This window comes from Bidens hawaiensis, unplaced genomic scaffold (assembly GCF_021521415.1).
Source record: "Bidens hawaiensis isolate Kalapana, Puna unplaced genomic scaffold, B.hawaiensis_p1.1 tig00060125_1, whole genome shotgun sequence".
NCBI classification, from domain to species: domain Eukaryota; kingdom Viridiplantae; phylum Streptophyta; class Magnoliopsida; order Asterales; family Asteraceae; genus Bidens; species Bidens hawaiensis.
In genome coordinates, this window is record NW_027500837.1 from 40,457 (window position 1) to 51,150 (window position 10,694).

Genomic DNA, 10,694 nt, shown 5'->3' on the forward strand with positions numbered 1-10,694 from the left:
CGAGCGCGACACGTGTTCCTGACACTGTGTGAGGGGACATGAAAGGGAACGAAATAGGTACTGATCAGAGTTCACGCGCCCCCACTCGCAGGTGCAGGCCAACACGAGCGCGACACGTGTTCCTGACACTGTGTGAGGGGACATGAAAGGCAACTGTAGCACCTCGAGCATACGAAAAGTCTGACACATGTCTCCATCTCTGACGCATGTCAGCACCAACCAACCACGTACATGGACGATTCATTTCAACCAAAAGGATAGAATTTCGCGCAACGATGAGAAATAAAAAAGAAAAGACAAACCCTATTAAAAGAGCAAACTATTAAGTCTAATATCTATCTTACATCGCTCGCGCGAGACAAGACACACATTAGACTGGGGGGGCTTGAAGAGGTATGCACCCGCCTTAACATCGAGCGGGGCGGGTCAACCCACAAGATATAGACAAGAGGCTTGAAATCAAGATGTCATGAAGGCACAAAGCCAAAACTTATGCGCATGCGCATATCACATATGCTCACGCATATCACATATGCTCACGCATCACATATGCTCACGCGTATCACATGCTCACGCACCATATATGCTCACGCATATCACATCTGCGCGTGGCGCATCTGCGCGTGGCGCATATCACATATGCTCACGCATCATATATGCTCACGCATATCACATCTGCGCGTGGCGCATCTGCGCGTGGCGCATATCACATATGCTCACGCATGAAACATCTGCGCGTGAGAATAAAGAGAAGACCTCGCGCATCCTCAGGATAGGCGCATATCACACATGCACATAATCAACCTCGTCCTTATCCAAATCAGGATAGGGACAACCCTGATTGTACTCATCAGACAACCTTCCAGAAGGTATCCTTTAAGGAATAAAGAATATGCTGATGTTGACAGCTGCCAATGAAAGGTGGACAACTCAGCAAAACCCATGTGCTACCACGTGATTGCACATGGGTCAGGTGAAATACCTTGGTCAGAGAATAATCAATGAAAAAGCACCAGGTGTCCTAAGGACACGTGGCGCGAAGCAATAGGAGGAGGCCAAAAAGGCCCTAATTGGGTCTGAGCCCAATCATTGGAAACCCTAACACTATAAATACCACACCACCTCCACAAGGGGAGGTAAGCAAGAAAATACATTCTAAATCCTTACTCACTCTCAGATTATTATTATCTTCTCCTACAATCTCTTATTCTCACACCGGAGGGTTACCCCAAAGAGGACCCCTCTGTCCCTTTCTGAGGGGTAAGTTCACGGTGCTGCTCGTTTTGTAGGTGGAAGAATTCATACTCCGGAGAACCATCGGTGAAATAGCATACTCATACCCGAGGAAAGTTGATCGTCTACCAGTGAGCCGATCCACGTTTCTTCACTTACATTAACCAGCAAATTGCTATATCCTTGAAATACCTAGGAATTCATTTATCCCTAATGCCAAGCATTTCAGTAAACCAATGGTTACGCTCAATCTGGAATTCTTTCTTTAGCATTTCCAATCGTTTTCAACTTATGAAATATCCATGACAAGGTTTGTACTTTGTAACAAATTCTTGGATACCTAAAATGAACACATGGTTGTTGTCGAGAACCTTTGAAATTTTGGGGCTTGGGGTGACTAAAAAACGGACAATTTTATCATATTTTTGCGATGATAAATTTGAAAATTTTATCAATTGGACTACATTTTCAAAGCCCTATAGGTAAAATATTAGAAATGAACCATGAGAGCAAATCTTACCTTAACTCAGGTAGAGCGCACACATAGTGAATATAACTTTACTAAAATACGCCTTTATTTTATACCTATAAAATTTACTCACTTTCTAAAAATACTCTATATCTGATTCTCTATATATACTTATAATCAATTAAATAATTTACTTTATTCACTCGTAATTATATAAAAATATAGAACATGAATGGATAGTGAACCCTCAAATATGAAGATTTACTTTAGTTTGTCATAACTTATAGTATGAGTTATGAGGATGAGTAATCCGACATATGAGTGAAAAAGAAAATATCTCATATCTTTGTTATATTTTGGGTGTGAGGAAGGAATAAGGATAGGGCTGTTCAAAAAGCTCGAGGCTTAGAGTTTGCTCGAAGCTAGCTCGTTCGATATGCCTCAGTTTGAAGCTGAGCCAAGCTAGCTCAGCTGAGCTTGGATATAAAGCAAGATTGACTCGGTTTGAAAACTCATTTTAGCTCGACTTATTCTATTTTTATAATTTATCATTATATACATACAATATATAATTATAAATGTTAAAAACGAGGGGAGATATATCCTTCATAAATCCTAAACCCCAATCAAATCCCAATTCCTATTATATACAGAATGCTAAAAACAAACGTTCGTTCTTATTTCTCAAAACTTGTATTACTGTTATTGTGGGTTGGTTTAGATGCCAATGGTCTTAATTATATTGTATTCAATTGAACTTGATATGTATTTTGCATTCGCTGTTAAAAAAAAATGTATTTTGCATTCGGTTGATCAAACTCATTATGAACTTATATGTATTTTTTGAAATTTAATATCAAATAATTTCTTTTTTTTTTAAATATGGGAAAAATCAATTCGAGTTGAACCAACTTGGTTTAAAACCAAGCAAAGCTCGAGCTAAATCTTTCACCTTGGTTTTAAAAACCAAAAACCAAGTCGAGCCAAGCCAGCTCAGTTTAACCCAAGCCGAACCCAAGCTTGCCACGGCTAAGCATGATTCAACTTGTGAACAACCCTAGACTCCATTACGAACACTCTAATAAACTAGTAGAATTAACATTTATTACTAGCCCTTTAATAAACTATATTTTTAAGCTCAACCAGAGTTAGGGGTTTGCTTGCCCTATTTTAGGAAACCCAATTTGAAGGATTAGCATTTACATGACAGAACACAACACAACACACACCAACCTTTTCTATCTTCCCAAGATTTTCTTGTAATCTATAATTTCTCCTCAAACATCACACTTTCACCTAACCCTAACTCTCTCACCAATCTCTCTCTCATCACATATATGGAAACATCAATCTAACCATCAACTCAAACTCCTTGTATTTACTTCTTCTTTTCTTTCCCAAAGAAAGCTACCAGCTTGTGTATGTAGGTCTGCTTTCTGATCATCTGTTTCTTTCTTTTTATGTGTTAATATATTGTTGTTGATCATGAAAGAAATCTAGAAGTTACAGACAAGACCAGAAAGAACTGAAAGACAACCATCATGTCCTAGATCTTCTCTCAAGAACCCAAATAAGGAAAACCCTAAATCACATCAAATTCATTTTCTTGAAAATATGGATCTTTACCCAGAAATGGAAAGCTGTAACAACTCCCAAAACACTCATCATGCCATCAACAGTTTAGTCACCGGCGCAGCCGTCTCTTCTTCCACTTCACCTTCCATTACCTCCACCCCAAGCCGCTACGAAAACCAAAAGCGTCGAGACTGGAACACTTTCAGCCAGTACCTCAAGAACCACCGTCCGCCGCTCACACTCTCCCGGTGCAGCGGCGCACATGTTCTTGAGTTCCTTAGATATCTGGACCAATTTGGAAAAACTAAAGTCCATACATAGATATGCCCGTTTTATGGGCATCCAAATCCGCCTGCCCCTTGTCCTTGTCCACTTCGACAAGCCTGGGGCAGTCTGGATGCCGCCTCAGGGCGGCCTATGAGGAAAACGGATGGCCTCCAGAGACGAACCCTTTTGGGACTCGTGCTGTGAGGCTTTACCTCCGCGAGGTTCGTGACTTACAATCAAAAGCAAGAGGTATTAGCTACGAGAAGAAGAAACGAAAGAAAGGTCCAACACAAGAACATCAACAGTTGTTCACCCCAAACTTTTCACCATTCCAAGCTTTCAATGTTCCACCAGGTGATCATATATGAACTTCAAAAGAAAGAGAGTATTATCTATATATATATATATATATATATATATATTCACACAAGTATCAGATTTTGGATCTTGGTGTTAATCTTGATCTAAGTTTCTTTGATTTTAAGTTGTGATGTTTATGGTATTGTCAACCTTCTATGAGCAGGATATTACTGGTTACGTTTGTTTGTCGCTTGTACCAAGATATTATTAAGTTGATCCTCCTGTTGTTGCCCTAGGGCTGGTTTTAGTATTATATATTTATGTAACCTATGCTATTTTCAAGTATGAACAATGTGGAATTGTAATTTCGTATTTTTTTTATGTTAGTAAGTTTATTAATCTGAATGTTTACATGGTATTAGCAAAAGTAGTAGCACTACTACGAGTAGTTGCAGAAGTTTTGCTAGCAGTAATTGTACTTTCTGCTGGGGTGGTGTATTTATACAACAAAGATAAAAAATACTAGCATCTGTACAAATCTTGGTTTCAACATAAGTTTGATCCAGTATCCAACTGCTAGAACTTGTGTTTTATTCATTCTTTGACCAGGAAAATATTTACAAGATCTGACTTGGGTTTTGATCAATCATGTTTCAAAGATTTGCAAGCTAGTGAAATGATGAATGATTAATTTATATTTGAGTTTAATCTGAGTTGCAATATTATGTGATGATTATCTATGAAATTAACTATTCTGTATATAAAGAGTACGGTTTATACTTATTGCTAAGTATAACTCAAGGCCATGGTAGTAAAACTCTCACTTAGGAGTTGATTAATTCCCGATTAACCCCTAGCCGGTATCCCACCGACTAATCCCTGATTAATAGTAATTTGGTCAATATTGGTCAAAACTGAAACATTTATATATAAGATTTGGCACATATATGTATATTTGAAATATTACATACAAATTCTAATCCGATTAATCCCGATTAATTGTCAGTCCCTACTCCAACGCCAAGCGATTTCTACAGCTCACTTTTCAAGGGTGTGAGAAATGGCAATATGAAATACAAATAAGTAGTTGTGTGCTCCAAATTTTTTAGTAGTTTGTTAGCTATATCTACACGAAATAGATCATTTGTTAATTTGTCCATTCATCTATCAGGTGGAATGTGAGTCATTATTTAGTGTTGTCTTTTCAATATAAATCAAAGAAGAGAGTGATCAAAGAAAATGACAGTCTTTGTTCATTGAGCCAGTGAGGTAGACCCGAAGTTGAATTGATCATATATGTCGTACATTAATTTTACTGGAATATTGTATACTAATGTTACCTAACCATTCAACCTTTCTCATAAAGTTACAAAACTGCTTTACAAGTCACTCAAGTATATATGTATCTAGATGCGTTTATCTCACATTTCGTTAAAACGTTGCTAATGATGAAATTCGGGCGTGTTACATACGCAGGTCTAATCTCACAATTGCAAAAAAAAACTCAAAACGGTCATCAAGGAAAATCCTTGACAGTCGTTTGTACTTTTGGCCGTTATAGGCAAGCCCTGCAAGACAAATGGTTGTTTTGATTCCTAGTAGACGGTTGTTTAGTGCTTGAATTTCACAGTTCACTACTAGAAAAATAGGCAACTGCGACCAAAATTTGCCACCGGAAAAAAAGGTGGCAAAACTTGCAACCGATTTGCTACCGAATTCATAATGGTCGTAAAATTAATGACGACCCCATGTTCGGTCGGAAAACAATCGCAAAATTTGCGACTGCTTTTATTTACGGTCGCAAAAATTATTAAAACATATTAAATAAATTAAATTATAGAATAGAAAATAAAACACAAAGTCGTAAATCGGTGGCAAAGTGTTTAAGTCGGTTGCAAACTTTGCCACCGTTCGAGTCGGTTGCAAAAGAATATAAAAAATAATACTTAAATAAAAAGTTATTTTCGTTTCTTCGTAAATATTTCCCCAATTCTTCTCCCAATTTCACCAGACTCCGCAGTCCCCTCAACTTCTCTCAAACCCTAACCTCAAACCGGATGACTACCACCGCAATCGCCGCCTCCTCCTCCGCCGCCGTCGTCTCTGTCTCTGCCGCGTCTCAGCCTGCCGGCACTTGTGGCGCTCGTACAGGTCTCCTTCGTTATCTCTCACACACACTTATTTTAAATCTAACGGTTGTATAGAACAAAATAGTATCATGCTGGTTTAATTTTGGTAAATATGTTCAGTTTTACTTTTAAATTAGGGTAATTATACATAATTGTAGCCTGTCGAATTCAACTAAGATCTGTTTTAATACCAAAATTGATGCTAGTTCTAAGAATGTTGTTTGAAATTATGATAGTTAATTAAGATATCTGAAGGTGATTATTGTAAATGGAGATTGATGGAGTGATGATGTTGAAATATATATACATAAGTGTGTTAACTCTATGTGACTGTGTTTCTAATGTATGCATAGCTGATTTATATCACTTTTAGTGTTAAATTAGGGAAGATATAGATACATGTATACTTTGGAAGTCAACTAAGGTGTGTTCTAGATCTCTTTCCAGACACCGCAGCTATGGTACAATTTCTGTTTCATTTGATTAACTGTATCGATTTTAGGTTTGTTATAGATATGCTGCATTGAAACTCTAGATTATTCATGATGTGAGGTTAATCAAGTCTTGTTTATGTTCAATGTTTGGAAATATTAATTGTTGAGTTGCGTATGTGATTTGATTTGAGTATGCTACATTTTTTGTTGTAATTTTGATGTTTATGGTTATTTTTACAAATTTATATGTTTTGTTATGTTAATTTGTTCATCTGTATGTATGTATTTGTGTGACAACATTTGTTAAAAATCTAGCGGAAATTGGATTGATGTGTTTATTTATGTGATAACATTTTTTTGTTTTGTGTTTTTTGACAGCATTTGTATATTGTGTCAAGTTTAGTGGATGTTTTGTGTTGTTTAGTTAAAAAGAGTGATTGTCATGGACAGAGTATTGTGGCTTGATTCATTAAAAGTCGGACTTAAGTTAACAAAATGTTTGATTTTTTTAGTTATTTTGCTCTTTTGTATTGTGCTTTAGCTACCTATATTCAATTTTATGTTAAGCAATTTGAGGCTTTATTTTTCAAGTTATGTAGCAATGAACTTTTGCTTAAAGACTTGACTGGAATAGCTAACAATATTTGTACCTTATTAAAGGCTCGTGGACTCAAGAAACACATGAAGAGGCTCATTGCCCCGAACCACTGGATGCATGACAAACTTGGTGGTTCTTTGTAAGTCAATTATTTTTTACGTCTTATTTCTTTCCTTTTGAAGTTGTTTTATGTTATAGTTTTGACCTTATCAGATTTTTGCAGGCTCCTAAACTATCATCTGGCTCACAAATCCAGAGAATGTTTGTCATTGATCCTCTTCTTGAGGAATATGTTGAAGTATGCTTTGACATACTGTGAGGTGCAATTAGTCTTGATGCAACGTCATGTTCTTGTTGATCACAAGGCCAGGGCGACTAAGAATACTCACTCTGCTGGATTCATGGGTTAGTTCAGTTACCATTTTTGCGTTTATTGTTATTGTTTCTTCGTGTAAGTGTAATGTTTTTTATTGGTGGCGATTTCAAATAAACAAAAACTGAGTTTCTAGCTAAAGAGAGAGTTTTTATATTGTGCTTTAGCTCTCTGCTAGAAGTTTAGTTTTTGGTTATAAAGATTTCGGTCGTTTAGACAAAAAAAAATATACATGAGAGTTTGTTTAATGCGTTTACCTGTACTTTGAGTTGATTTGGGCTAATCATAAGTTTGTATGTACTTTGGTATTACACAGCTGTTACTAAACGATAAATGCTTATTTATAATCTAATTTTTGGATTTGAATTGTGTTGTTTTATTTTTGGATCAGACGTTTCCATTCCTAAGACCAATATAAGTTGCCGACTTGCTTATGACAAAAGGTAGATTCACACTGCACTCGATCAGAGACCAGGATTTTAAGGTTTGTAATCTTATTCTGAAAATTCTTCATTTGATATGAAAATTTTGTTTATTGCCACATCCACCCATGGTTACATGAAGAAGTGAATTTTACCTAAATTTCATGAATAAGTGAGACGGTTTATTATTACCTTTTTGTTTAATATTCTTCTCATATTAGCTGCTATTGTTTGTCAATTAGTGTACCATTTGGAGTTAGCCGTTTTCGTTTGGGCACCGGCACACTATATCACTGATCCAACCATCAGCAATTCAACATGAGGTAATAATTTCTTATGCAGATATATAAATATCTGGTGATGCAACTTTTCTGTGGTCATAGTTTTTTTATGTTTTAGTATGATGATAGATTTAAGTTTTATTTGAAGATGCATTTAACTATAATTTAAGTTTTATTATACATGGTAAAATATAACTTAAGAAAAAGAAATGATGCTTTCAAAATTATAATATGAACTTCTTAGACATAATACTTATCTCAATTATAAACGATGACACTAATTTAAATTATCTCAGTTTTCATGTCTTAATACATAATTTTAATGAGATGTTTTCATAAATCATAGCATACAATCCAGTTTTTTAAGTTTAACATCCTTTACTGAAAATTGGAACACAATTTTGAGGAAATTTGCCTTTTACATATAAGTCAAAGGGCAGTGCAGAAGTCGGTTCCAAGCAAGATTTGCTAGTTGCACAAATCAGGTTCAATACTAGCAAACAGTTCCATGATCCGAGAGATCAACTAGATTCCGAACCATTTATAAGCATTATGGTTGGTCAGCGGGTCTAATTTTTTCCATTAATTGGGTATGGGTTGGTTTTAATGGGTAAGACCCGTTTGATCACCCTTAATGATTTGAATGAGTACTTTGAATATAATAAAACGGCTGAGTTGACTCTTGATTTCTTTGACCTCTATACATTGGTTGTTTTGTAGATTGAAAATAAATTGGTTGTTTTGTAGTTTGAAAAGTAAACATGGTTATCAAGGAACTCGTCAAGGAAAAAGAAAGAATAGAAACAACGTTAAAATGGAATTTTTGAGGAGTTGCGACTGAAAAGGACAAAAGCTAAGGCGGAGAAAGATGTTATGCACAATAGGATGACAAAGATTGAAGTTATGTTAGTAACTATGGCTAAAAGATAGAATATAAACACTTAAATTTGAATGTTCGAATGTTTGGTATATTATTTGACATTTTAATTTGTAATTTTAGGTTGAATGTTTTATATAGAAACTTAATAAATGCTTAATAATTAAAATATGAGCATTATTAGCACAGCTGAAACGGAATAATATATATATTAAAAAAACATTTTGGGCAATAAATTTGCGACCGCTTTTACAGTAGCAAGATTTGCGACTGCATTTAAGGTAGCAATTTTTGCGACCTCTTTTGTGGTAGCAATATTTGCGACAGTTTTTACTGTGGCTATTTTTGCGACCGCGTTTTTTGTAGCAACTTTTGCAACCGCTCTCATGGTAGCAAAACATGTCTGATTTGCGACCGATTTAAGATAGCAAAATCTGGTCGCAAACATGTAGAATCGGTCGCAAGTTGGTCGCAATAGACTATTTGCGACCTGTGTTTTTCCGACTACAGTTTTAGTCGCAAAATAGTCGCAAAATGGCAGTTGCTACCGTTTTGCGACCGAAAATTCCGTCGCAAAAGCTCATTTTTCTAGTAGTGGTTGTTGATTCGAGAGACCTGAGATCGATCATTCCAACGACCATCAATGTTTACAACTAAGTGTTGTTTATTATAGACGGTCGTCTAAGATATGCCTCCAACAGGTATTTGCATAGTAAATGATATCAGTAATAGGGCTATGTTTTACAATTTCAGTTTTATGCTTTAAAGATGCAAATAAGCGTAAATGCTTCCATGAATAACACCTTTGTTTGGAAGATTAAAAGTATGGATTGCGGGCTTCAACCCATTTTCCATTGTTTTCATCATTGGTGGTTTCAAAATTTGCTTCATTAAATTAACTTTGTAGACGGTAGTCTGTATTTTTGTAGATGGTCATGTGACATGTATATATAATTCAAGTTACTATCGTAGCATAATTAACAAAATTACCATTCTAGATAATATAGAAATTACATAATTATGCATCAATGCTGAATTTTTGCCATTAAAGATCATTTTTAGAGCATCATGAGCTTTGATGCAGTGAAGGACTTAGAAAATTTTCTTACAATGGTTGGAAATTTTAGGATGGTACGCATTTATATATAAAAAATTTGATTCGGTTCGGCCGTTCGGGTGTGGTCAAATTGATATATACATTTTATTGATCCGGTTTGACTGTCCCGATCGGGTTATATAAAAAAAGATTAACAAACAAAATATCAGATAATCAATATATTTAAGTTGTTTTCTCCAAGTTCTCATTTTTTAAAATCTAATCATTACATCATTTACTTTAACATTAAAGAAGGTCTTTCTTAATGTAACAAATACAACTATGAACCATCGCTTAAATTTTCATCATCGGTCCGATTACGCAAATTGAACTTCACATACTCCATTGCCGAAAAACATCTTTCAACACTTGCGGTTGCGACGGGTAATACAAGAGCTAACTTTAATAAACGATACACCAATGCGAATGAATGGTGTTTCTTAGTTTGAACCATCAATTGAACAAGACTTGCTAAATCAGTCAAGTGTTTAAATTGTTTATCTCATTTCAAATTATTGATGTATGCCGCGAGTTCAACCGGGAGTATTCTTTTATCACTTTCATTGATATCGTATGGGCACATCTCGACTACATAACATTTTGGAATATACGTGAAGGATTGAAGGGTCGGAGGTGAGTT

General features: G+C 35.6%; 1 pseudogene; it reads left to right on the forward strand.

Annotated features, from left to right (window-relative positions):
- The first annotated feature begins 3,316 nt into the window (after window positions 1–3,316).
- On the forward strand, window positions 3,317–7,415 carry LOC143602930 (uncharacterized; annotated as a pseudogene).
- The last annotated feature ends 3,279 nt before the right edge of the window (window positions 7,416–10,694 follow it).